At 38.8% G+C, this 5,420-nt stretch overlaps 1 long non-coding RNA gene and 2 other non-coding genes across 3 annotated transcripts; all 3 read left to right on the forward strand.

The window, feature by feature from the left end:
• The first annotated feature begins 1,687 nt into the window (after positions 1-1,687).
• LOC121966682 lies at positions 1,688-1,814 on the forward strand. The gene has a single exon (XR_006107616.1). It is a non-coding gene; the product is annotated as a small nucleolar RNA SNORA71 (small nucleolar RNA).
• Positions 1,815-1,914: 100 nt separating this feature from the next.
• On the forward strand, positions 1,915-4,469 carry LOC121966681. Its single transcript, XR_006107615.1, has 2 exons — positions 1,915-1,987; positions 4,352-4,469. It is a non-coding gene; the product is annotated as an uncharacterized LOC121966681 (long non-coding RNA).
• LOC121966683 lies at positions 4,146-4,272 on the forward strand. Its single transcript, XR_006107617.1, has one exon. It is a non-coding gene; the product is annotated as a small nucleolar RNA SNORA71 (small nucleolar RNA).
• Positions 4,470-5,420: the final 951 nt, after the last annotated feature.

Raw genomic sequence — 5,420 nt, forward strand, 5'->3', positions numbered from 1 at the left:
CTTGTTGTTGTTGTTGTTTTTGTTGTTGTTTTTGTTGTTGTTGTTTTTGTTTTTGTTGTTGTTGTTGTTGTTTTTGTTGTTGTTGTTTTTGTTGTTGTTGTTTTTGTTGTTGTTGTTGTTGTTGTTTTTGTTGTTGTTGTTGTTGTTGTTGTTGTTGTGATGATGATGATGATGATGATGATGATGATGAAGAATGAGTGAAAAGAAAACAGAAATAAAAGCCCGAATTAGCTGAAACAGAAATGGACAAACACAAAAGCAAAAGGCCGATCCAAAACCTAAAAATGCATCAGTCACAAATATTAAGCCGCTGAAAGTGAAATTTCTCCCGTTCACACTTACTGATGATATAGAAATATATTTATACATTCACGTTCTACAGAAGGGACTTCCCAAATTTTATATACAACCTTCTACGATATCAACGGCGATCCCAGTTTGATGTTCGAACAGTAGCGTCAGTTAGTTGATGCGACTGATTTGATAAAAATGAAAATATCCGTCAAAATTTAGAATTTGGAAAAACGTGATCACGTGATCCGCCATCATTCCGACAAAACGCAGATACAGATAATCGCCAACATGCCAAATATCGGAATATATACGCCCAGATATTCGCAGGTTGTCGGTGGACGCGGTCGCACTGGGGCTGCTCTCTGATTGGCCGGTTTTAGGCGTGTGAAACAGCGCTGAGCGTGATGATGATGTTTGCAAACTCTTTCAGTCTTATATAAATGCACATTTTTCGTATTTAGAACTGCAAATATTGAGTGTAATTGTTGGTGTTTTGTGCCGAGGATTTTAGGTTTAAATGTCCATTATTTATTTACTTAACTTGTGTCCTAATTTAAACACACGTGACGTTTTTAATTTCTTATAGCTAGTTTGCACTCAGTCATATCTCGATATATGACACATATCTCAATATTTTTTAATTAATGCTAGACCTGGGAGACCGTATCCAACGTTACAGTTTTTATTTTTTAAACCAAATTCTGTGATGTGACAGTATTTTAGGAATGAATATTGGTTCTATGAAAAACTATGAAAACAATTCCAGTTTTGATCAATAATGTAGATTTAATGACTGACTAAAGACAAAAATTAAAACGAGTGCAACTGTCCCTTTAGTGGAGAAAAATACATTTTCACTTTTACTGTAAAGCAACCTTTAAATCAGGGAAATATAGTCTCGTATCCGGAGACGATTTAATATCGTTATCGAGAGCAGCGCCGAGACACGTGGCACTTTCAGACGCTTACATGTGATTTATAAAAACACTGTCATTGTGAATTTATTTATCGATTAAGACAAGTGGTGTGAAGCGTTGTTTTCTTTAAAAAATGACGCTGCCAGAAATTATTTTCAAATTCTCAGAGGCTTGAATACATCATGTGTGACGCCGAAATGATAAAAAGAAAACAAACCCATTTTCCGTATAAATAAAGTTACTAATGTTTGAGTCTAAAATGTTTGAGTGAATAGTCATGGAAAAGTTTTAAATTTTTGTCCATGAAAATGTGAGGGAACCCCGAAGTTCCCTTTCAACCCTTTTTTTATTTGTGGGCGTGACGTGAAACAGACGGTCCTTGTGTGTGTGTGTGTGTGTGTGTGTGTGTGTGTGTGTGTGTGTGTGTGTGTGTGTGTGTGTGTGAGTGAGAGAGAGAGAGTGTGTGCGTGTTTCCCGCCTGCATCGAAAGTGATCGTGGCGTGCTGGTCGTCAGGTCATTGATAGTGCAGGCAGATGAAGCGGCGAGCCTTTCCCGTGTCTGCAGGACTCTCCGTTCCTGTCGGACCCTGGCGCTCGCCGACAGACGTTTCCTCCTAAAATGTGCTCTGTGTGTGTATGTGTGTGTGTATGTGTGTGTGTAATCGTGTGTGTAACCTCGTGTGTAACCGTGTGCGTGCTCACCTGTGCAGGTGTCCGCTCTGGATCAGGAGCTGATTGAAGTTGATCCCGACACAAAGGAGATGCTGAAGCTGCTGGTGAGTTTCTGTTTTCATCTGTTCTCTTTTTATACAAACGACAAGAAAACGTTTTGTTAATTTGGCAAAAACGTCCCAAACCCCAAATGATTTAAAGCTGATTCCGGTTTGTTCTTCCTTCTCGTCAGTAATTAGAAGTGAAATGAAAAATGAAAGTGTGACGGGTGTGAGGCTGCAGGAAGTGGATGTTTGTATGGAGGAAATATAAAAACAAAACAAAACAAATAAGAGACAAACAGCAGCGGGACCGAGACTCAAGTTTACGTTCCCAGAAGGACAGGCGTGATCTGTGCTGCTTCAGTCTCAGACGGTCTTTAAAGGTTCTCAGGGTTCCTTTAAATCCGCCGGGTTCTGCAGGAAGTTCAGGCAGCAGGTGCAGATCGCTGAAAAGACGAATTACCAGATTCACATTGAACTTTGGGCGCGTTTGATCAGTCCAAATCATCGCAACGTAAACGGTAACTGCTCTGAGTTTTTGAGACGTAATCACATAAACAGTGGGGGAGTGGCCTAAAATCGCTTTATAAATAAAAGCGTGGCGCTCAGCCGGAGCGCGTGAGGGCTCTGCAGCCCGTGACGAACCTTAAGGCCCCTCGTGATCACAGAATCCGGAGATCGCCGACAGTTCGCAGGTTCCCGTAGGAAAGCTCACGTGCGCAGACCCGTTCTAACTTCTTCTTCTCTGTGTGCGGTTGCAGAGGGCGGCTTAAAATGTTTTTAGATAAATCAGATCATATAAAAGTGCACAGACTGAAGGACGCCGTCTCTGTGAGGTGAAGTCAGGATTTGGGTTTAATGATGTGCTGAAGCGAGCGCCGCGTCAGAGCATCAAACGAGCGTCTTAATGAGGTGCCGCGCTCGCCGCGGAGCAGAGGGTCAAAGACGCTTTTTAACAACTCGAGAGAAACTTTTAATCAGCCAAACGTGTTTTTCTGTGTACGTGCGCACTTCTGCCTCCGCTGAGCGTCATCACCTCGACTCTGCGCTGAAATCGAAGTGCTTCAAACGCTCACGGCTGCGCTCGGTGTTTTGGAGATTCGGCTGCCTCGGTCTGAGCCGGACTTTAATGTACGGAGGACAAAGGCTGCCGAAACAAAACAACGAAAAATGCTCGATAAGTTAACATGACATTAATGAAGAAAAAATAATGCATATAAACTGCTAATCTGTGTTTTTATTATTTAATATTCCCTTGTTTATTTATTGAGGATTAATTTAATGGCATATCAATTTATTTGCATTTAATTGTTTTATTTGGATTATTTAATTGTCATTTTTACATATATTTAAACTTTTTTAAGGAACATTTAATGGCATATTAATGTGTTTAAAATGTTTTTTTGCATATATTTTCATATAAATATATTAACTTACATTGCAGTTATTTATATTTTAGTTTTTTTTTTCTACATTTAAAAAAAAAAATTTTACGTTCTTTTTTTAATGTTTAAGTGCATTTAATTTTAAAAACCGATTAATGTAGGTATTTTGCATTTAATGTTATATATTTATATTTTATTGATGTTTTAAGTTTGCATGTTTTTTATCTGTGTAAGTGCATTTGTTTTCAAGTTATATTTATGTTAAAGTGTATTTATTCAAAAATGCATTTATTTTGTTCTATTGCATTTAATGGCAGAATTTATTTATCAAGGTTTTTTTTGTTTTGTTTTGGCAGTACACGTCCTCCAAAATATGGCTCTCGCTCTGAACGATTGATTTCTGAACGATTGATTTCTGAACGATTGATTTCTGAACGATTGATTGCTGAACGATTGATTGCTGAACGATTGATTTCTGAACGATTGATTTCTGAACGATTGATTTCTGAACGATTGATTGCTGAACGATTGATTGCTGAACGATTGATTTCTGAACGATTGATTGCTGAACGATTGATTTCTGAACGATTGATTTCTGAACGATTGATTTCTGAACGACTGATTTGATGTGACAGGAAGCTTGAAATGCTTTTAAAAGCTTTTGTGTTTTCTGGAAGAATCAGACTCAACAAATATGTTTTTAAAGTTGTCAAAGTGACGTTTTGGAGCTGAACGTGTGTTAAACTGTGTGTGTGAAAGAGTGTGTGTTGTGTGTGTGTGTGTGTGTGAGAGAGAAAGTGTGAGAGTGTGCATGTCTGTGTGTGTGCGTGTTTCCCGCCTGTATCGAAAGTGATCGTGGCGTGCTGGTCGTCAGGTCATTGATAGTGCAGGCAGATGAAGCGGCGAGCCTTTCCCGTGTCTGCAGGACTCTCCGTTCCTGTCGGACCCTGGCGCTCGCCGACAGACGTTTCCTCCTAAAATGTGCAGTTTTCTCTCTGAGGTTTGGTTCGGCGCTCACGCGTGTTTTTAATCTGCTCCTCAGGACTTCGGCGGTCTGTCCAACCTGCAGGTGACGCAGCCGACCATCGGCATGAACTTCAAGACGCCGCGAGGAGTCTGACCTCTGTAAAGTATCTTAATAATAAACTTTGGGACAAAAACACGGTGGTCGCTTCTTGTTCCTTTTTCTCCGTAGATTCGGAACAAAGAGGCGAGTTTTGGGCTCAAACACAAACTTGATTTGAATGTTTTATAGAATCGCGTCTGTCTGCGGGGGATGTCGGGTTCACTGGTGTCTTCTGTCAAACGTTTTTTCTCATCGAGCTCAGCAGGTTTTGTTGTTTAACCCTTTGAAAACCGGATCGGCGTCTCTTTTCTTGTGCTGCGTTCGGACGCCTTTCACATATTTGAGCTGATTGGGTTTATTTCTTTCGATAAAAAGACAAAAAATGTCAAATGTAATTTTTAAAAATTAGGAAATGTAGAAAAGTATCTTTTATTAACCTTAAAATGTCCAGAAAATAATTTTTAATAAGAATGATTTCATTATTTATTTTTGGACACTTAATTCCTTGTTTTTGTCTTTATCTTTTACTAATCTTACAGTAGTTTCTTCTTCATGGCCAGCGCTCCTCTTTGAAGGAAATAAAGCCAGTTTGCTCAGGTGTCAAAGGGTTAAAGGGTTTTGAGAAATCCTTGAATTCTGTGGTTTAATGGAGTGATTTAACATTAATAAGGATTACGGCGTTTACATTTTCTGAAGGTGCTGATGCAACATTTAATATTTGTTGACACGTGATGTTCATAAGCAGTATTTCTAATACAGTAATTATATTTGTGTACTGTGTTGGATACACTTGTCAGTGTACTGTGAGCGGTCATGAAAATACTAACTGGTCCTTGAAAAGTCTTGGAAAGGTTCAAACGTCCCCAAAATTATTCAGTTGATCCCAGAAAACAAAGAAAAGCACCAAATCATTGGCTCAGTCCACTGACCCACCAGATGCTCCAAATTAGTCTATTTTTAATTAAAAAATGCAATTTTTTTGTTTCATTTTTTAAATTTGGAGATTTTTACTAAAAACTTAAAAATTGATTTTTTTCCCAGATTT

Source organism: Plectropomus leopardus, unplaced genomic scaffold (genome assembly GCF_008729295.1).
Source record: "Plectropomus leopardus isolate mb unplaced genomic scaffold, YSFRI_Pleo_2.0 unplaced_scaffold255, whole genome shotgun sequence".
NCBI lineage: Eukaryota > Metazoa > Chordata > Actinopteri > Perciformes > Serranidae > Plectropomus > Plectropomus leopardus.